The 21743-nt window shown below is 39.6% G+C and overlaps 2 long non-coding RNA genes across 2 annotated transcripts; both read right to left on the bottom strand.

Moving 5' to 3' along the window:
- Positions 1 to 12809: 12809 nt before the first annotated feature.
- LOC130472511 (uncharacterized) lies at positions 12810 to 14631 on the bottom strand. The gene is made up of 2 exons (XR_008932985.1): positions 13654 to 14631; positions 12810 to 13035 (listed from the first exon to the last, which is right to left on the bottom strand). It is a non-coding gene; the product is annotated as an uncharacterized lncRNA (long non-coding RNA).
- A 5022-nt stretch (positions 14632 to 19653) lies between these two features.
- Positions 19654 to 20885, bottom strand: LOC130472404 (uncharacterized). Its single transcript, XR_008932568.1, has 4 exons — positions 20767 to 20885; positions 20432 to 20674; positions 20238 to 20328; positions 19654 to 19718 (listed from the first exon to the last, which is right to left on the bottom strand). It is a non-coding gene; the product is annotated as an uncharacterized lncRNA (long non-coding RNA).
- Positions 20886 to 21743: the final 858 nt, after the last annotated feature.

The raw sequence follows: 21743 nt of genomic DNA, 5'->3' as shown, positions 1-21743 counted from the left end.
GAAATCAAACCCGCTTTGATTAACTTGGTTCAAAGCCATCCTTTTTGTGGGAAGAGCAACGAGTCACCACATGAGCACCTAAAGCAATTCGAACATTATTGTGATACAATCAAACACAATGGTGTGACTTCGGACTATGTGCGGTTGACTCTATTCCGTTTCTCTCTCCTAGGGCGAGCTAGCTATTGGCTTGACAAGGAGGTCAAGCCAAATTCACTTCGCACTTGGAATGAAGTGACTAGCGCATTTTTGAGCAAGTTCTACTCTCATGGCAAGACGGCGGAATATCGCCACAAAATTCAATCATTTGAGCAAAAGCGGGACGAATCGCTTTTTTAAGCTTGGTACCGATCCAAAGAATACCAAAGGGAGTGCGCTCACCATGGGATCCCTAAGTGGTTGTTACTTCAAACCTTCTACTTGAGATTGAGCCCAACCTCCAAGATGAGTCTAGATGCGGGGGCGGGTGGTCCCATCATGAACAAGACCGAGGATCAAATTGAAGAGATAATTTAGGATGTGGTCCAAAATTATCAAGCTTGGCACGTTGGTGCAAGGGACTATGATGGCAAGGGTAGGAATGATGATGGTAAAGGGTCGGTATATGCTATGGAGCAAGCTAGGATCATTGAAAAGCTTAGCTCGAGATTGGAAAAGATAGAGAGCACACCAAGTCAACCACCATCTCAAAAAACAATTCCACCGCCTTCGGCTACTCTTCTCACCAAGGGGAAGAGCAAGGTTAGTTCCTATGACACTATGCCTCCGGGCACATCTTTTTGTGATAATTGTCCAGATTTTTGTCATTTCCCTAATGCTTGTCCTTTGGTGCATAATGTGTCTTATGTGGATTATGGCCCTTCTTGTGAAGGTGATTTTGATATGGAATATGCCCATGCTTTGAATGAGAGGTCTAGAAATGATAACCCCAATAATCAAAACATTGATAGGCAAGCACCTAGAGGGCCCCCTATGTATGGATCCTACCAAGGCTATGGCCAAGGAGGTGGGTATGATAGTCAAGGCCGAGGTGGCTATAGAGAGAAAGGCTATCAAGGCCAAGCACCCTATGGTCAATCTCATGGTCTTGGCAATCAAGCCCAATACAATCAAGGTAGTTATAATCCTAACCATCAAGGTGGAGGGGGTTACAACTATTCTTATGGGCAATTTAGGGGTGCCTCTAGTGGGGGTTATCCTTTGAACTCGGGAGGTCCATATGGTGTGTCTCAATTTCCACCTCCCGGATTCAATGGGCCAAGGACCTATGGCAACCAATTCCAACAAAACCTTAGTTGTTATGGCAACGCACCTCCACCGCTCCCGCCTCTCAAGTCTAATCTTGAGGCTCTCATGGAGTCGTTTGTGGGGGTGCAAGCCAAGAAGAATGTTGAGTTTGAGGATGGATTCAAGCAATCCAACACTCACTTGAAAATGATTGAAACTCAACTAGCACAACTAGCTAGCACCATCAAAGAACAACAGGTGCATACTAGTCTCCCGCCCCAAGGTCAAGCACCTAAACAAATGTATTCGATAGTGACTAGCAGTGGGATGATTCTAGATGATGGTGCTAAGCTAGTTGATGCATCTTGCTCTAGGGGTAAGGATTCTAAGGGAAATGAGTCTCCGGACTGTGATGTGGCGGAAGAGGAGTCTCATGTCGATGACGTGATTGATGGTGTTATGTCGACCGAGACTACTCTTCCTCCTCTCCCAATTCCTCCTCCCCCCTACCCTCAAAGATTTTCCGGAAAAAAGCTAGATGATCAATTTCACAAGTTTTGGGAAACCATTAGCAAGCTATATATGTCATTGTCTTTCACCGAGGCGCTTAAGCAAATGCCACATTATTCTCGGTTCATGAGAGACATTTTGAGCGGAAAAAGGACTTGTGGCACCAATGAAACCGTGAACCTAATGGAGCATTGTAGTGCTTTGATTTCGAGCACGTTCCCCCCAAAGCTCAAGGATCCCCGGAGCTTCTCGATTCCTTGTAGCATCCAAGAGCTGAAATTTGACAACACTCTATGTGATTTGGGGGCGAGCGTAAGTATTTTGCCGTATAAAATTTATGAGAAACTAAGTCTAGGCGATCTCACCCCTACCCCCATGTCTTTGCAATTAGTCGATCGCTCGGTTATGTCCCCTTGGGTAGGGTTAACTATGTTCCCCTAGTGATAGGGATGTTGACTTTCCTCGTTGACTTCATTGTCTTGGACATCGATGAGGACGCGCATACCCCTATCATCTTAGGGAGGCCATTCTTGGCTACGGCGGGTGCTCTCATCGATGTTCAAGGTGGCCTCATCACTTTGAAAGCGGGAGACGCCAAGGCTAGTTTCAAGCTTGCTATTGATGATCAATGTTGCTCTAAAATGAGAAGTTGCATGAAAATTGACACTATTGCTTGTGTTGAGCACCGTTATTCTTGTGCTAATTCTCCTAACAATCCTTTTGTTTCTAAGTGTGATGTTGAGATTGATTGGAAAGTCAAGAAGGATGTGCATGAGAGCTCTTTGGTGTTAGGTGACTCCTTTTATGAAGTCTTCACCATTCCCGACACATTCGGGATGGATCTTGATGATGAGGGGTCACACACTCCGGAAATCAATGGTAGGAAATGCATGAGCAAGAAGTCTAAGCAAGGCGATCCTACGCCTAGGAAGAATTGGTTTGGTCCCCATTCCATGAGTGGTGATTTTGGTAAGATGTTTGTGCCCAAAAGGGCAAAGAAGTGCATGTTGACTAGTGATGACCCAAAGTTGGGTGTGCTTGACCCCCCTTGACTTTTGGGGGGTCCGTCAAGATAATAACGTTAAACGTGCGCTACCCGGGAGGCAACCCGGTTGTCTGACTCTTAGTTTTAGTTTTCGTTCGATTTGGTGCATTATTTCCCTTTTGTTAGCTTTATTTTCATTTTAAATAAAAAGCTTGATTTAAAATTGCAAAATCAGGTTTTGTGCGACCGAACAGCCCTTTTTGTTCGGTCGCACAAAACTGATTTTGAGGTCAGAATGCCCCATTTTTGGTAAACGACGGCACATAAATTTCTGTTCGATCACACAGGTCTGTGCGATCGAACTCCTGTTTCTGTTCGGTCGCACACTCGGGCGGGGGCCAACTCTGATCCCTTTTCTTCAAAAAAATCGCAAACCCCATTTTCTATTTTCATTTATCTCGACTCTCTTTCTCACTCTCAACTCTATTACTCTCTTTCTCTTACTTCATACTCCTTCTCCTCATCAATCTTACTCCATTCCCATCACTAATTTCACTTTCCACACATCAAATTCACTCAATCTCATTCATCCCAATCCCTAAATCCCCAAATTTTCAGAATTTTTGCAAAACCCCCAATTTCTAGGGTTTTTGGAGAAAATTGTCAAATCGTGTGCTTGGTGAATTTGGAACTCTATAGGCTACTTGGGATTGATCCTTGACCACTTCCTCTACTTGTGGTGATGATTTCTTTCCTTTGATTCTTACATTTCATTCCAAATTTTACCACGTTCATGTTATTTTTGATTTTCTGAAATTTGTGGTTTTTGGGTGATTGTTGATGCATTTTTTATTATGTGAATGATCTTTAATTGTCTAGATGAGATATGCATGTTTAAGTCCTTATTCTACTTGAGCTCTAGACTTTTTTGAGATGATTAAGTGAAGTTTTGGCTAATTTGATTATGCTTGTTTGTGGAAGTGATGGTTGTTTGATTGTGGATAATTGTGTGGAGTAATGTTGTTGGTTTACACTTGTTTAATAGTTAGTATAGTGTTTGCTTGGTTGTGATAATTCTAGCTAGTTTGATAGAGATAGTTTAACTTTAACTATTGTAGTTGTTTGCTTGTTATAGTTTGTGAACTAACTTAGTTTCTCCTTCTTTCTGTGGGTTGGTTTGTTTTTCGTTTGCTTTTGTAGATTTTGCTTTGCTTAAACTCATCATTCAATGGCACCCAAGCGCTCCAAGAAGAACCCTACCGCCTCTACATCAAACCATACCGCCTCTACATCAAATAGAAAGGCACCGGCTCCTCCGGGCATCGAGACCTATGGCATTGAGTTCCTTGAACAGAGATCTTGGGAATTCTTTGAGCCGCTATCTAAGAGGGCCATAAAGCCCACCAAGTTCTTCCATAGGGAGAGTGTTCGTGCCTTGGGGGTCGAAGCGGAAGTTGATAAGTTGATCAAGGGACTAGGGTGGGAAGAGATCGTGAAATTTAGTGCCCCAACTTACACAAGGTTGACCTTGGAGTTCCTCTCCTAGGCCCGAAAGAATATTGTGCAAGATGAGGACGGGGATAGTGTGATAGAATTGAGCTTTCAAGTCTTCGGCCGCCAACACAAATTGACCAGCAATGAAATCAATGCCATCTTTTCCATTGATTCGGAGTACGGGCTCATCACGAACCCAAGGACCGAACGTGTGAATGACTATGATGAGCATAGTTGGTGGAGATCGCTCACCGGAGAGAGCGGGAAGTTCTACTCTGCATCGGCCAAAGCTTCTTCATTTCACCATCCGGCCATTCGTTACATGAGCCGCCTCCTCGTCTACGCCCTTTTCTCAAAGGGTGCTACCGGTGCCTTGTCGGGCACGGAGCTTGGTGGTTTGGGGTTGGCGACACAAGAGGAGCAAGGGGTCCTTGATTTTGGCCAATTGCTTATCTCCCGGATCATTGAGGTTCGGAATTGCCACTTGAACATGGCCGACATCCTCCTAGGTGGCATGCTTACTCTTCTTGTTCCGGCTCTACCGAACAACCCTCATGCCATGGAGATTGATGCTTTGACGCCCGTTCCCGGTGGGGAGTTCTTGAACGTCCGGGCGATGTATAATGCCATGTGGCTCCATTACACGGTCAACGAGGAGAAATATATTTGGCTTGTGAAAAAAGCCGATTGGTGCTATCTTCCACACCCGTTCATTACTTCATGGTCCTCTAGTGTACGTTACTTGCTTCCTCGGCATCGCAATTTCACCACCACCGCCACCACCACCGCCGGGCCTTCCACTCAAGCTCCTCCTAGATCTCCTAGTCCACCTCCCGGTCCTTCCCCGAATGCGGGTGGTATGTCTTCTTCCTCTCCTTTTGATTTGACTGGCTTGCAATCCACCCTTGCGGCTATCTTGCAAGGCCAAGAGGACCAAGCTCGTACCTTGGCCTCTCTTGCTCCTCAACGGAGCTGCGCGGTGGATTCTTATCCCGATTTTGACTCGTCATACTACCGTAGGCGGGTGTACGACTACTACGTTGACAAAGGGGACTTTTCCCCCTATGTCAACTATCCTTATCACCCTCCCCAACAAGGGCCCGTCCCTAGTTGGAATGAGGAGCGTACACCCACTTATCCGTATTGGACGGGCCCCTCCCAACCCGGTGTCACTCCCCCCTCCTTTCCGCCCTATGATTATACTATGATGGGAGGGAGTGACTACCGTGGTGATCCGATGTATCCCACACCCCCACCGGTTGATCCGCCTGATGGTTGGCCCAAGGATTTCACCGGGTGGCCCAAGGATTATGTTGGAGGTTTGGATGGGCCCCGAGGAGAGCCTCCCCATGGAAACTACCCCCTTAACCCCGAGTATGCTTGGCCTCCCTATACCGATGCTTCGGGTCCCGATGTGGAACCCACCTTCAATTTCACCCCTTTTACGGACGAAGAGGCTCATGCTCATCGTCTTAAAATGGATGAATATTGGAGGCTTTATGATCTTGAGCATCAAGGAGAGGGCCAAGCACCTCTTAGGGTTCCCTCCACTTCTCCCCCATCTTATATTGTGATGGTATGCTTGTATTTAGCTTGGGGGGAGAAGTGTGACGAGGGGTTTGCTATGAGGAGTTTTTGATGATTGTTGGTGTTGTTGATCTTCTTGCCACTTCGTGTGGTTTTATATATATGATGAGTTTATGATGGTTTTGGGTTTGTTTTGGCCATTTGGCCTTGTCTACTAACATCTTTTCTTGGTTGCTTTTGAGTGTTACTTTTGGTATGGTTTCTTTGAGGTGGGTTGGCACTTTCCACCATTGCCTTGTTCGTCGATTTTTCGGTGAGTTTTGTTCGGTTTTTACCAGTTCTTTGCGGGACTTGCTCCCACAGCATATCCGGTAATATCCTTCTATCTCACATGCATTCTTTAGGACGGGCATATTTCTTGTGGGGAATTTGGTTGGATGGGTAGTTGTTCCCCTCCATAGTCTTGTTTTAGGCCTTGGGGACATGGCCTAATTTAAGCTTGGGGGGAGTTTTGTTGTGTGGTTGCCAATTTGTTATGCTCATTTCTTTGAAATCATACCATTGTGTGCACTTGTATATACTAGTTTCTTTGTTCTTAGTTTGATTTTAGTTTCTTTTAGTTTCGTTCGTTTTCTTTTGTTTCTTTTTGTTTTCCTTTTGTGTGATTTCTTCTTTTCTTCCCTTTTCTTTCCTTTTTCTTTGTTTTCCTTTCCTTTTGTCAAGGCAAGTTTTTCTAGGTTTTCTTAGGCATTATTCTTGATTTGGGCAAATAAAATTGGAACTTGTAGGCTAGAATGCTTTTATTCCTAATTGGTAGATGTTTGCAAGGTTTTCAATATCTTGGGTCGAATCTAGGATTTAGGTGTTAAGAAAGTCGGTTAGAACTTTAGCTAGCATGAGTCTTGAACCCTTGGTTTGTGGTAAGATGGTGTCGATCTCTCTAGTGACTTGAAACCGGAGAGGGTAGTATTTGCTCCCATTGGTGAGGATCATGTTCACATTAGCCCAAACACATGTTTAAATATATTGAGTGGCATGGATCCTTGGAATTGACTTTCTTATCTCCCGAATTTGACTATTTCCTTCCCGAGACCGCGACCGAACTACTTTAGGGGACGATAGAGGCATTTCTTTCGGTGACTATTTTTCTTTCTAGTTTAGGACTTTATTTTCTATTTTTCTCACATATTTTTGTTTGCATTTTCCCCCTTGCTAGCCATTTTAGCCTTTCCCCTTTATTTCTTATAAGCACATTACAAGCCTAATAGCCTTTGTTTTATTTTCACCCTTAGAAGTGATAGTGAAGCTTTGAGTTATGATGCTTGATGGTTTTGAATGATTATGCAAAATTGAGGAATGATTGTTATTGGTATGAATGGCGAAGTTTGGGAATTATGTTGTATATAGTGAATAAATGATGCATATGCAAAAAGAGAAAGGAAAGTTTTGAAAAAGCCAAAAATAGAGAAAAACAAGGCAATGAGAAAAGTTTCAATTGAAACACAAAAAAAAAAAAAAAAATCAAATCAAGAAAAGTGCAAAAAGAGTTTTAGTGTAGCTTTGTTGTTGAATAAGCTTGGGGGTACCCCAAATAAGTGGTACGAGTTTGTTTTGGTTTGATTTGCTTGAGTTGAGTTCATTCATTGCGCTTCACTTTAGGTATGAGCACCAATTACCAAATTTGTTCCACACCTTACCCCTAGCCTACGTTACACCCTAAAAAGTCCTCTTGACCCTTTTGAGTTGAGTCTTTGTCGGTGGAGGGAGGATTTGATCAAATTTATGGAATGAGATTGTCATTCTAAGATGTCGGGTAACCTTCTCTTCTCCCTTCCAATTCTTGTTTTCCGGCGCCTTCGCGGCGTCATGAGAAAATATTCTTAAGGGTGGATGGGATCTAGAGATTTGACGTGGTATGCTCGGTTGAAGGGGAATTGATAAGTGCTTGCCCTTAGTTCTCTTTGCTTGGCATTTGAATCTTTCACTCGATTTAGGACATTGGTTAGCGTGCTTTCGTTTATTTAGTTAGTAATATTAGCATTCTTTTGTGCTTGTTCCATAATAAATGCCCTTTTCTTGAATTTTGTAGTTTCATTTTTCATTTTTCTTTCTTTTCTATTTTCTTTTCCTTTCTTTCTTTTTCTTTTCTTTCTTCTTTCTTTTCTTTCCTTTTCTTGGTTTATTTTTCATTTTAGGTCTTGCCTTGATTCAAATTTTTGGAAGAGTTATGGGTGATTCTCTTTGGAAACCCTTGCGAGATCCCACTCGCCCTCATGAGCGATTGTGGGGTTTAAAGAGCTTGTTGCATGCGCTTAAATGTAACCGTGATTCCTACGAAAGTGAGTTAGGATGTATATTCTTGTAGTTCTTGTTTTTGTAGTTTTTAGAATTTGAATAATTTCTCATTCTTCCCTATTCCGTGCTTGGTTTGCTAGAGACTAGCAAACTCCTAGCTTGGGGGAGTTTGATGAGCGACATTTATGTCGCTCTTAGATTAGGATTTCATGATAGTTTATTTTGCTTTTTCATAGTTTTTATAGCTTTTCGTATGATTTTTATAAGTTTCTTTCCATCTTGTGCTTTATAGGTGATTATTATGAAATATGATGGAAAACAAGTAGAATTGAGCCAAAACAGGGCATGTGCGACCGAACAGAAGTTCGTGCGCCCGAACAGTGCTGAACTGGTGGATTCATGGAAGATGGAGCTTTGTGCGACCGAACAGCCCTTTTTGTTCGATCGCACAAAAGCCCCTTTGTGCGATCGAGCTCTGTTAAACGGTCGCACAAATTGGATTTTTGAAACAGAATGCCCCAATTTTGGTAAATTACCGCACAAGATTCTGTTCGACCGCACAAGAATTTGTGCGCCCACACATGACTAGCTGTTCGACCAAATTAGAGTTCGAAGAAGACATGGGCCAAGAAAAGATCATTCGACCGAACATGATTCTCTGTTCGGTCGCACATGACGAAGGAGTTCGTCTTCGCTTCGTTTGCTCGCACGGGATTTAAAGGTTGCTCGAATAAGCTTTCTATGTTCGATCGCACAGAGGGTATGTGCGACCGAACTGTTGCATGGGCTGCAGATTTTCGAATTTAAGCTTCTATTTGGGGAAACTTATAAATAGATTTTTCATTTTAATTTTAGAACATTCAATTTTAGATTAACATTTTTAGAATTCCAAAATACATTTTCAGCATTTTCTAGAGAGAGAAACTCCTTGCTTTGAAGCTTCAAGTTGTAATTTCTTCAACTCTCTTTCAATTTCTTGCAATTTCAATTCAAATTCTTAGTTCCTTGTTCTTGCTATTTTGCTTTTGTTCTTTAATTGCTTTTAGTTCTTGAATTCCTCTTTGCTTTGATTTTAGTTTCATTGATTCTCAATTCTTTAATTGATTTTGCAATTGAATGTTCTACTCTTTGATTCCTTCTTTCTTCTCCTTCAATTACATGATCACTGGCCTAGAATTCATGAATTTCCTAATTTCTAGCATGTGTAGTGAGTAGACTTAGGTTAGGGAAAGGGGAGAATCTAGGGGCTTAATTAGGGGAAATTGATGGTTGAATGTTGATTGATTGTTGTACTTAAATTTGATTTGGTGATAGGATATCCATGCCTAATTGAGTGGTAGTTGCAAATACTATTTGATTAGGATTTGATTCGAATGCATAGCTTAGGTTTGGCAAGACATTGTGAGCCTAATTTGTGTAAGCTCTTCCATAGATTAGACGATTCGCGTGCCCCATCCGAGAGGTGGCTGGCATGTCATTCGATTCTATTCCCCTATGCACTAAGTCGTTACATAATCATGATTGCTTGATTGTTTAGATTGTTTCCCCCGATTTCCCTAGCCTATCCCCGACTCCCTAGCATTTCCCTATATTGATAATTCGTTTAATTGTTAGCTTTAGTTTTCTTAGAATATAATTCAAACCAACTTTTGTCCAAACTAGCTTAACACCTTGACTCAATGCACACTGTTTTTATAGGACGATCCCTATACTTGCCGCTATAGCAGTATAGCCGGTTAGTTAGTGGTTTATAAATTTTGTTTGGTCGGGTGGTTTTCTTTTCAACGACGGAAAAACACCCTATCAAAATGCAGCAAGCTCCCAAAGGGCTCTTGTCATTTCTTGGCTTGCATACGTTTGGAAGAGGAATGATGTTGTCCTCTATCATGTCTTGAATTGTGTTCTTGAGGTACTAGCAACTCTCGACATCATGGCCATTCCCCCTGTGATATTTGCAGTAGGAAGAGGAATTCCAGTATTTAGATTTGTCCGCGGGCTCGGGCGTTGGCGACATTGGAGAAATTTTCCCTTGAGCATAGATCCTATCATAAGCTGCTTCTAAAGTCCACCCTAGTGGGGTGAACTTTCGGTCTCTAACCCAGCGTTTGGTTCTTGGAGGGTTGTTACCTCGAAAGCGTGAACTTCCTGCACTTAGGAGGATTCACCCTTTTTGTATGTATTGTTTCGAGTTGTATAATATGGTTTTGCCACAGCTTTTTGGTTATTCTTGACGAGATCGTCCTCTATTTTAATGCCCACATCATATACCCTTTTGAAAGAGTCTAGGCCAAGGTATCAAATGTTTTTACTATAGGCCGGGTCCATATTATCAACAAATTTTTGGACCAGTTCCGATACATGGGGCCTTTGGATTATTTAGGCCGCTTCATCCCTCCATCTAGAAAAGTAGGTCGTGAAACCTTCGTTCTTCTTGTGATAAAGAACTTCTAACTCATACATGATAACTTCAAAGTCCATATTGAATGAGTATTGTTATTTGAAAATGTTGGTGAAATCTTCCCTAAGTGGGGAAGGTTTTTTGTTCCTGGTGATAAAAACCAATGTAGTGGAGTCGATTCTAAGGACAGAGGGAAGGTTGGTACGTACATGGACTTGTCCACATATTTGAGATTCATCTCGCCTACTAAGCTTAATAGGTGTTCCTGGGGTTATCAGTCACCTTAAACATAGGTAGATCAGATGAATTGAATTCTTCTTGTAGTTTTCCAGAAAGATGTTTAGTATCGAGTGAGAAGTATTTTCTTCCCATAGTCTGTTGAATGACCATTTTCTTTATCTTCTTTTCATTATCGAGCTCATTTTGGACCTGGAAGCTACTAAGGTTTGATTTTCTATGCGGAGTTGTTCCATAGTGGTAGCCATTTGTTTTAGCGGTGCTTGGAGATCTCCGAGCCACATGATGTTACTTAGTGCATGAGGGAATTGAGGCTGGAAGATTGTAGACCCTGGAAAAGGAGAATGATGAGTCGAGACAGGAGTTAATACTTCTGCAATCGGGGTAGAAATTGGGGTGGAAGACTCGAGACTCGTTAACCTTTGACCTTTAGTTCGGCACCAAGAAGTGGAACCGACCCTATGCATTAGACAGCTATTTCAGGATTACAGATTTTATTTGGACAAATTTTGGTCTAGACTCGGAATGGTTTTTGTAAAGAAGCGGTTTTCGAAAACGAGATTAGGTGAAAGTCAAAGTTATACTAGCCTGAATGGTACTATGCCAGACATTAATGTTATTAGAGGAAAAATAACTACTTTACGAATTGATTTTTTTTCAGTCACGTATATTAAGAAGTCATTTTATAAGAACTGAACCAAGGAGCGCTGGAAAATTCTAGCGCTGGTTTGAGCAGCGCCATTATTTTCTGGTGCGGATGTGTTCTGCGCTGGAAATTTCCAGCGCCCGCACGTCCTTTGTATCTTGTTCTTGCAATTGGTTTTTCATTGTTTTGGTAGTTAGACTTTCTCGTAGCCTTATTTTTACTGATCCAAGCCCTTTGTTTGATCGTCCGTGCACTCAAACATTCAGCAATCCAGCACGAAAATGTAATTTGTACGTACTAACTTTTGGGATTGATTTATAAACGTTGATTCGGGTTACTGTTTATGGCCATATTTGATCAAGCTTAATTTTGTGAAAATACCTTCGGCGCAATTTTAAATATGCGCGTTTAAAGTGGGTATATTTAGCTAGACTTACGTAATACTTAAGGCAGATGCGTATTTTAGTCTTTTGAATCAGTCCGACGAATACCAAACCTAACTTTTTACTTCTAATTTTACAGACTTAACTGCACGGTATAAGAATAAGACGCGCTGGAATTTTGAAGCGCTAATGTTGGCAGCGTTGCTTTTTATGGCGCGTGTTAGTCAGGCGCTACCGTGCGTGACAGATTTTTGCTTTGTTATTTCGAGGCAGTTTACGCTGCAAATTTCTGGCAGAGACACGTTGGAATATTGTAGGGTGGCGTTGGAGTGCGCTGAAAATTTATGGCGTGTGTTACAGGGATGCAGAATGTGTATTTCCGATTCTACGATTCGTAGCTTTTATTCAATTTTTGACGTTTTAACATTTTTTATTGACCTTAGTAACGTTGTTGACCCTAAACTATGTGTCTGGTTGGTTAATTTCACATAGCACGTAAGATTTCTACACAAAAATAACACCAAGCATGAATTCAGGTATAACGCACATTGAATTTTGTATGTAAGTTATGAGAGCTTGATGAATCTTGTTTAAGACTCACCCAGGTCTCTAACTTGTTCAATATGTCAAGTGTGTGATCAACTAGATTTGACTTGATTTTTTCAATCCCACCCCGAAAAGAGGAGCCAAATTCTAGTTTCACACAAGTGATGTAATTGAATTTTGAACATAGAAAATCAAAGCTCGAAATATAGGAAAGTGCGCAAAATACCCCTACGGCTTTCGAAATTTTGAACCTTGACGGAGTCGCCACCAAACATATTAAGGGTCCTGTTTGAAAGGACCAAAGTTGACTCTTTTGGATAAGGCATTGAATCTTGAAACCGAATGTGTGAGATTCGGGTACGGGAACGAACCGCTTATTTTGGTAGGCTTTAAAAATACATTCAAACACAAGACAAGGATTGTTTTGAGAAATCCTAATCATGGCACTAGGTTGGTTGAATCATGCATTTTAGAAACTGTAACGCCCCGACTTTTCGATACCTTAATTATAGGTAATAAACCGCACTTAACTGATCATTGGCAGCGAAAATAGACATAAAATAATCCTGGGACCTATGGGTATGGGCCCACAAATAAAATATTCCTTAATAACATTCCATAAATAATACAATATTCCCAAAAATAAAATAATAATCAATATTCTCATAATCAAAAACTCAATAACAAGATTTCCATAATAAATAATTTCTCGTCTCGATATCTCCAAAATAAATTACCAACTCCAGTAATAACTCTCATTTGAGCAACTTGAGCTCCTTAATCGAACCTGTGCATCATCATAAAAATAGAAAACAGGAAAAATACAGAAAATAAAAAAATGAGTGGAAAACTCAGTAATGTTACTCCAGCCCGTCAAAACGGTTTTATTTTGAAAATCATTTGGCACATATCAATCATTAGCATTTATTGTTCGGAAATAACTAACTTAATCTCGTTATCTTGAAAACTGTGTCGGCAAGGAATCATTTCCTTTACGGCTCATTGGCAAGTACAGGCTTTGGCGGGACTTTTCTTACATCTTGTCAGGGGGGAACTGTTTCCCAAACTTTAACTTTAACTTGCCTCTACCGGTAACTCTCGCCCATTTACTAGTTCAGTTCACTTTTCCAGGCCGACAAAAGCAACATCGTATTTCTTTAAAATAACTTTATAAATATCGTCATTATTCCCGAATAAGGGCTTTAACATCATAAAATAATAACATATTATCATAATCGTACTTATAAACATTAAATCATACATCATGCCATTAGCACATAAATCTCATAATAATCACATAATCACATATAAACATACTTACGGACATATAAAGCTTAAATGCTGGACATAAAAATTACATAACATGTACGGGCCTGTAAGATAAAATGCTAGACATAATAATTACCTCGATCGTAAACCCATATGGTTAACTTATTACCGGAACTCATGCTCTGGACTTCCTTAATTCGTGATAAACATTCCATTCTTTAATCAAAGTCAAAGATCTCCAAAATAATATACGAAGTAATGTAGGAGTTAGGAAATATTCACCAACTAAACTAAATGAAGGAACTATAATTAATTAGAAATCTAGAACACTTACTTAGCCTTGCTTGACCGAAACCCACTATATGAAATACATTGACTTGGCCCAACTACCACTAACAAATTAGCATCCCTCTACACTTTTATATTATTTGGACATAACATGGAATGAAAGGCAATGGGCAACAGCAAAAAGCAATGAAGGAAAATAATAGAGGAACTTCACAACAACAACAGTACACCGCAGCAACAGGGGCCGCGGTGCGGTGGAGTTAGCGACGGAGAGTGGGTGCCGCCTGGTCGGAGGTATGACAGGTGGTGGTTGGAAGTGGTGGCGGCGGCCAGAAGGTACCTCCGCGGTGGTCGAGTGGAGGGGAGAGAAAATGGGTATAATTCAATTGTTGGTTCCTTGAATTGGAGAACATAAACAATGGAGAAAAAGGAATGAAACCAGAAATATTAGCTTGAGTATGCATAGCAATGGAGTTTTCAGGCCTATTTATACAAATTGTTCACAAGGATGAGTCATGTAAGCAAAGAATTTTTCAGACATTTGTCTCTCCAAAATGTTGCCACGCAAGGAAGGAGAAGGATGAGGTGAAATTGCTATGAACTTGGACTGAATTTAGGAACAAATTAGTCAAAATAACTTGTTGTCCAACTTCACCATTGCCACGTACAGAGGAAGAAATGAGAAAAGTGAATTTTGCTTTGTACTTTAGAAAAGAAATAAGTCAAAAGCTTGTTGGTTAAGGCCTTCCCTCCACGTAAGATGAAGAGGAAGAAAATGGGCTTGTTTGTCTTTGGAGAAATAAGGGTACAAATGAAATTTCCAATGGTTAAAAGATCATTTAAAACAATTGATTTGAAATATGGGTTAAACCCACGAATGATACAAGAATGAAGCACCAATACTTAGTATTATGTCTTCAAAGTAGAAATAATAAGATTTAAAATAGCTTAGAAAAAAGAAAAAAAATTAGGACGTAATTACGAAAATAATCATAATTACAGAATAATAAAACAGGCTAAAAAATACGGGGTGTTACAGAAACATTGAAATTGCTACTTGTATGTGGTAACTTTTCTTTAAAGTTAATTTAAGAAACCTAAGGCCGGTTTGACCAAAAATTATCTTCATTAAGCGTGATGTAACCTTTTGTATTTTGTTGTATTAAGCATGTTGGGTGATGAAAGCAATAAACACGTAGAGCATCATCACAAATAGAAAAGGAATTATTAAAAGGCGTACAACACCGTTTAGGTGCAAAACCACATCACCTTGAAAAATATGAGTAAAGGGTGAGATATTGAAATTGCGGTATTGAAATTGCGATATTAAAATTGCGGTATGGAAAAAGCACTATTATATTTTAAATCTGAACGCCAAGAAACTTCTTAATAATAAGTGTTCCCGACACGGATTCAATTATCTACTAAAATATTAACTTTAGATGAGTTGCTCATCTTGAAGTGTCATTGATTTTAATATTGAAATAGAACTTGAACTTTAATGTAGAACTTGAATATTGAAATTAGGAGGCTTGGTTCTTAAATATTAGACATTTCCATGTTAAAAGGCCTCACCTTTAATATGCTCCATCACTTGAAATTGATTCTAGTTTAAAGAGAAGTTGATCTCATTTAAACATCATTGAATATTGAAAATAGAACTTGTATATTGAACATAAAAATTTGGATGTTCATATGTTCTAGTTTGGAAAAGGGTTTGCACTTTTCCAAACATCCTTGAACTTGCATAAAGTTAAAGCTTTTTGAAGATTTAAATGATGATTGTTGTAAGGAAAACTTTCAAGAAATAATGAAAGCCTCAACTTACTAATCATATTTTTTGAAAACAAAGCATAAAGATTGAAACTTGAATCTTGTAAAAGGAGTTTGGAAGATCATTTGAAGGGGGTTTCAAGTATGAAATCCCCTCAAATATTAATCCTTTTGAGAAATTTCCTAGTTCAAGTGAGTATGAACATCACAAGAACATCATAGGATTAGTAAACTTGAAACGAGAAAGGTAGAAAATTGGATTACATCATACTAATTTGTATTAGGGATACGGTTTTACCTTGTTAGGGTTAGGCTAGATTTCCGATTTTTTTCTCCCAATGGCTTTGATGTTTTGAAGAATTGTAGGAAAAATGAAAGTTTTTGAAGATTGAATTTGTGTTTGTTGTTGAGAGGAAAAATGCGCATTACGACCTCGTACTCGGTTGAATCTAAGGTGGATTCAGACGTACTATGGACTTTCTACGGATGGGAGACATTTGGAGTCCTTTACTTGTTCTTGTTCGATTCGGGAGAATCTAGGGAAGGCACGCATCACAAAGTATGTATACTAAATTATGCTAATTGACTATGTGGCAATTAATTTGGATTCCTGGCTTTTATGGTTTTCCGCATGAATTATATTGTTCAGAACCTAACAGTTGCTTGTCGTGAAATAAAGGTTTGCGCCCAAGCATAGCTGTTACCTGCGTTGGGCTGGCCTTGCGCGCGTTTTTGCTCGCTGCTTGCTGGCCGCAAGCCCTTGCACGATGGCGCTAGGATGGCGATGTGCTGGAACTGCTTGCTGGCCCATGCAAGTTGACCTTGCATTGACGCCGGGCTGGCTGGCTGATGGCCCTTGCGATGGCGCTTGCCTTTCGGCGAGCTTGTGGGCTTGCCTCGTCCATGGGTTGCGACGCACGCGGCCTTTGGCCCGTGCTTCCGGCTCATGGATCAAGCTTCGCGTTTCTGATTCGTTTTGCGATTCCGACAATATTTCTTTCGAACAATATTTGCGTTTGCGATAATATTTCCGATTCCGATTACGATAATTTTTTCGTTTTCGGTAATATTTCTATTTCCGATTCGAACCATACTACCTTTTCCTTCAATATCCCCGATTCTGGTAATATTTAGATTTCCGATAATATTTACGATACGAACCATATTTATGTTTTCGGAAATATGTTCGTTTATGACAATATTCTCGACTTTGCCTTTTAATGATTTGTTTATCTCTCACTGAAACAAACATCCATCATTTCTGAATAACCATCTATTAGAGTATTTACTGAATATAATATACTCACCTAACTACTTGATTTATTCACATACTATTTGTGTGACCCGACGAGTTCAGTCAAGAGTAAGCTACATGTGTGATCAATATATCAATATTAATTCCACTTGATCTGAAGCTGTCTCCTGCTAGGCATTCCGATCACTTGATCTCAATGAATAATTAACTTGTTAATTAATCTGACTTGGATTTATTAGACTTCATATCAAATACATTAAATGCATACTTGAAGCATGGACATATTTCCTTCAGATATATCTACAGGCTTAGAATTCTCTTTGTTTTCTAGGTCTATCACACTACGGAAGTACAATGGGTTTCCCTTCTTGATTAATGACATTAGCTTCATTGCTGAAATGATTCCCACACTCCTAAGTTCCCAAAACGACGATAAGATACCACTATTCCAAGGCTTGACCTCAATTCCATTTTTTGCGTCTCACAATCAATCTTGGCCTTGACGTATTCAACCAGTCCATCCTTAGAATCACATCAAAGTCTCCCAACTTGAATACTACTAGGTTAGACGAAAACATAGATTTGGCTATTTCAAAGGCACATTCCTTGAATTTTTGTATACTTAACTACACACCCGGTTGGTATCATTTTGTGTACTTGAATCAATTCAGGTTCACTCAACCGTAGTTTTCTCAATGTCTCTACCGAAATAAAATAATAAGTTGCACCTGAGTCAAACAATTCTCTAACTAGAATAGAGTTAAAACAAAAAGTACCAGAAATCACGTTAGAAGACGAACTCGCTTCCTTCCGATTGATGACATTCAGCTTTCACAGAGCATTTCCCTTAACATATCCATTACCATTACCATTCCCATTTCCATTCTGTTGTTGTTGTTTTCCACCAGGATTTCCATTACCATTTATATGATTGTTACCTCCTTGGTAACCCCTTTGCTGAATTTCCTCTAAAATTTCCACCATTGCGGTTTTGAAATTTATTATTCTTTCTAGCCGTAGATCGATCCTTAGAGTAGCACTCGTACTCCCTATGACCATACTTTCCACATATTCTGCAAGTCACTAAGTTACTATCACAATCCTTCATAGGGTGATTCCTTGGGAACCACTTGTAGTAGTGGACTTCACTCACATTATTTCTAGGTTGATTCTGAAGGAAATGTGTCCTTCACCCAATGTGCATTAGTCTAATACAAAGAATTAATTCAGTAAGATCAAGTGATCGGAACAGCTAGCTGGAGCTATGTTTCCTATCAGTGAGTTCTAATCCTTATTAGGATCATAACGTACTCATGACTGAACCTACAAGGTCACACCAATGACATATAACAAATCGCCGGGTTAAATGAATCGAAAATTCATTTAATGGCTTTTAAGAAAATTAGTTCGAAAAACATAATTATACGATTAAACATTGGATCGTAAATCGTATATCGTATTGCGTATATTCGTAAGTTAGGCGAAACCAATAATCATATCGTATGGCATTGGATCGTCAAATGTAACACCCCGATAATTCTCTCTTTTCTAAAATAACTTTTTAGTATAAAACGTAGAGAATTATTAAGGCATTATCGCCCGTGTGAAAACGTAACGGCTTATTCAGAAATTTGCGGCAGAAAATATAAACTAACTTTAGGTTTATAAATAATCATTTATAGAGTTAATTCCCAAAACCAATCAACGAAAATAAAGTAAGGTAGATAGTACGACAAGTTTAAAGTCCAATTTAACAAACCCAAGGTACTTAGAAAATCAAAATAAATACAAGCTCTCTAATCCCGATCCCAATGATGCATCATCTTCAAACCTGTAGATGGGCAATGCTTATTGATCCTTAGAGACTGCTCACCAAAATGGGTCATCACAGGATCAATAAGGCATAGCCATGATCAACACACACAAACAAAGCACGTAATCGGCAAAGCTGAGTACTACATACTAAAACCATAATATTCCTAACATGATTATATTAAACGAACAACCCTAAAATGATACTAATAAAACATAAGTAAGGATAACCAAAATATATTGACTTGAAGACTATACTTGACTGAACTAAACATTTGTATCATTAACATTATTTTAATTGAAATAGTCAATGGACCGAGTTGCTACTAGAAGCCTTCACTAAGGAAGACGAGGTACCGGCGCGACTCCGTAACCCCAACGACCTGCGATATCGAGGAACTTTTGACTGAAATAGAACCGGTGATCAATCCGGCCCCGGGAAAAGCCATAGGCAACCTATGACCCCAACTCCTGATTGTCCGTCACTTCAGACGTGCACAGTCTAAAGATATTGCTACTCAGTTTCACTTTACATGATTTACAGATTAATACTTTGTTATGACTCAACAATCACATAAGTCATACAATCAACAATTAATCACAACTGTTTTTATCTTGGAATTAAGTAAGTGATCACAAAGGTATCAATCAAGACTCATTCCAATTAATTCAACCTTTCCTTTAACAATGATCAACCCCTGTATATGGGTATAAGTTTTCAACTTACTAAACAAGGTCCTCGGCCCTCACAAAGTAGTGAAAAGCTAAAAGGGAACAACGATCAATCGATCTGAATCAATATATATATAATATAATCTAGTGTTCCCAACCAACATGTTTGCATAAATCATCCATACTAACATGTTATAATTCTTATAAAAAAATATATGTTCAACATGTTCATCCAACAACATTAACATGTAAATTTCAGCATAACCAAGTTCATCGACAAATTCAACATGGTTTCAATAACAACACACATCTCCAAGCACACAGGTATGTACGTACCTTGTGTAAACAAATTGATAGGCTACTATAACAATCTCAAGGGTCGCCTACAAAGAATTCTCCACCTAAAAACAACCAATATAGATTCATATCAACTCACATTGAATTTTCAACAACATTAGGGTGCTTCAAACCCTTCCTAAACATAATTAGAACATTCCCCAATGACAACACTTAGCTACTAAACCTCCTAGCATAGTGATTACAACACTAATGATCACCAATTATCATAAACTTCAATAAAGCATCCTTTTTAAAATTCCAGCAATATAAAATTGTTTAAAACTTCACCAAACCATAATTAATATGCTTAAAATCATAAAAACAATAACTTTAATAACTTATAATCATTCTACCATGAATTTAAAATATTAAAACCTTAAAATTCACGCTTTAAATAATTCAAATTCTCGTTTCATTCAAATAATGTAATCTGAAATTTAATAATTCAATTATGTAAAATATATAAATCTGAAATTCGTAATTGAATAATAAAAACTAAACATTTAATTCAATAAAACATAAATTACATAATTAAAACATAATTTAAAACATTTCATTAACTTAGGATTTAAGAAATTAACCAAATCAAAGAGGAGAGAGGGAAACTGCCGGCGACAAGGGCGTGGCTGGGCGGCACGCGGCGGCGCACCAGCGGCAGCGAGGTGGTGGCGGCTGGGCAAACAAGCACAGGCACAGTATAAGCAACCAAGAAAAGAAAACGAAAGATAGAGAAAGAGAAGGAACGAAGGAGAGAAGAAAGCGGAGGAGGAACTACCGTGCAAAGGGGTCGACGATCCAGCGACGGCAAGATTCACGGCGGCTGCTGGCGGCGAGGAAAACTCGCGGTGGTTGTGTGTGACTCAACAAACAATAATGATTAGGGGAAGAAAAGAACTGAAACCAAAAGAGAAGGGGACGGACGAAAGAGAAGAACGAGAACGAAGAAGACTACCGTGTGGTCGGAGGACAGGCGACGAAAGTTGCAGCGGCTGGAGCGGAGCCGACGTTGGTGGCGGTGCTGTGAGAAACCGAAACCGATGAGGAAGAGAAGGGAAATAAATCTGGAAGAAGAAAAAAAGAAAGAACGACGAGGGAAGAGAGCGAATTTACCGGCGGCAAGCAGAGAGGGACGACGGAGGAGGGGAGCGTCGTCGGTGGTGGTCCGGCGGCTGGGCCGCAGCAAGGACAGTGACGTGAAGAGAAGAAAGGTTTTGAGGCTTTGAAATTCACGTGAGTTTTGCAAGGGGAGGGTTTTGGTTTTGAGTCTTTACGTGAAATAGAAAAAGGGAAAGATTGAGTTTTGGGTTTTATTGTTTTGGGCTTTGCCAAGTGGGCTTAGAATTAGGATTTAGTTTTAGGATTTCAATCCAAAATCAATTAGGATCGTTTTCTAAATTCAATCGGTTTTCGTAATTCGATTTCTTTTCAACGTAAAATTCTAAAATTACTTTTGATTTCATAAATCGTTAAAAATATTCAAATGTAATAAAACAAATATACGTTAATTATATATTTATTTCTAAAATTCATAATTTCTTATTTAAATATATTAACTATACGTTAAAATATATAAATAATGTTTGTAAATTTACGGGGGATTACATCAAATATGAAACGATAAATAATTTGTTGAAGGATAATTTAATCACAACACAAAGAAATAACCCACGAGCCAAGCGCACAAGCGCAAGGCCCATGCGCGCAACGCGCAAGCAAGCAACGCTGGACCACGGGCTTGCTGCCAGTGTGCGTGGAGAAGAGAGGAGCAGAAGCAACAGCGTTGTGGCCCCCGGCCCAGCAACGTGCTTGCTGCGCGTATTCCCTTCGCGGGGCTTGCTGGTCGGTCATGCCCTCTTGGCTTGGTCGGTTGGCTTGGTTGCTTTGTTAGGTTATTTTAATAACCTATACACTTATGTTTTCTAAGCATCTAATATACTCTCTAACCCTAGACATTGTGAGAACCAAAATTCTCTCTCTGCCTCCATTAGAGTGTTCTTCCCAAAAGTAACAAAACCTTGAATACAATCTAAGATATCAAGTAAAGGAACTACAATTAGAGTTATTTTTTCGTGTTCATAGACTAAACA

Source organism: Spinacia oleracea, chromosome 4, assembly GCF_020520425.1.
Source record: "Spinacia oleracea cultivar Varoflay chromosome 4, BTI_SOV_V1, whole genome shotgun sequence".
NCBI lineage: Eukaryota > Viridiplantae > Streptophyta > Magnoliopsida > Caryophyllales > Amaranthaceae > Spinacia > Spinacia oleracea.
Note: the sequence above shows the minus strand (reverse complement) of the source record. Positions and strands in the feature narration are given on the sequence as shown.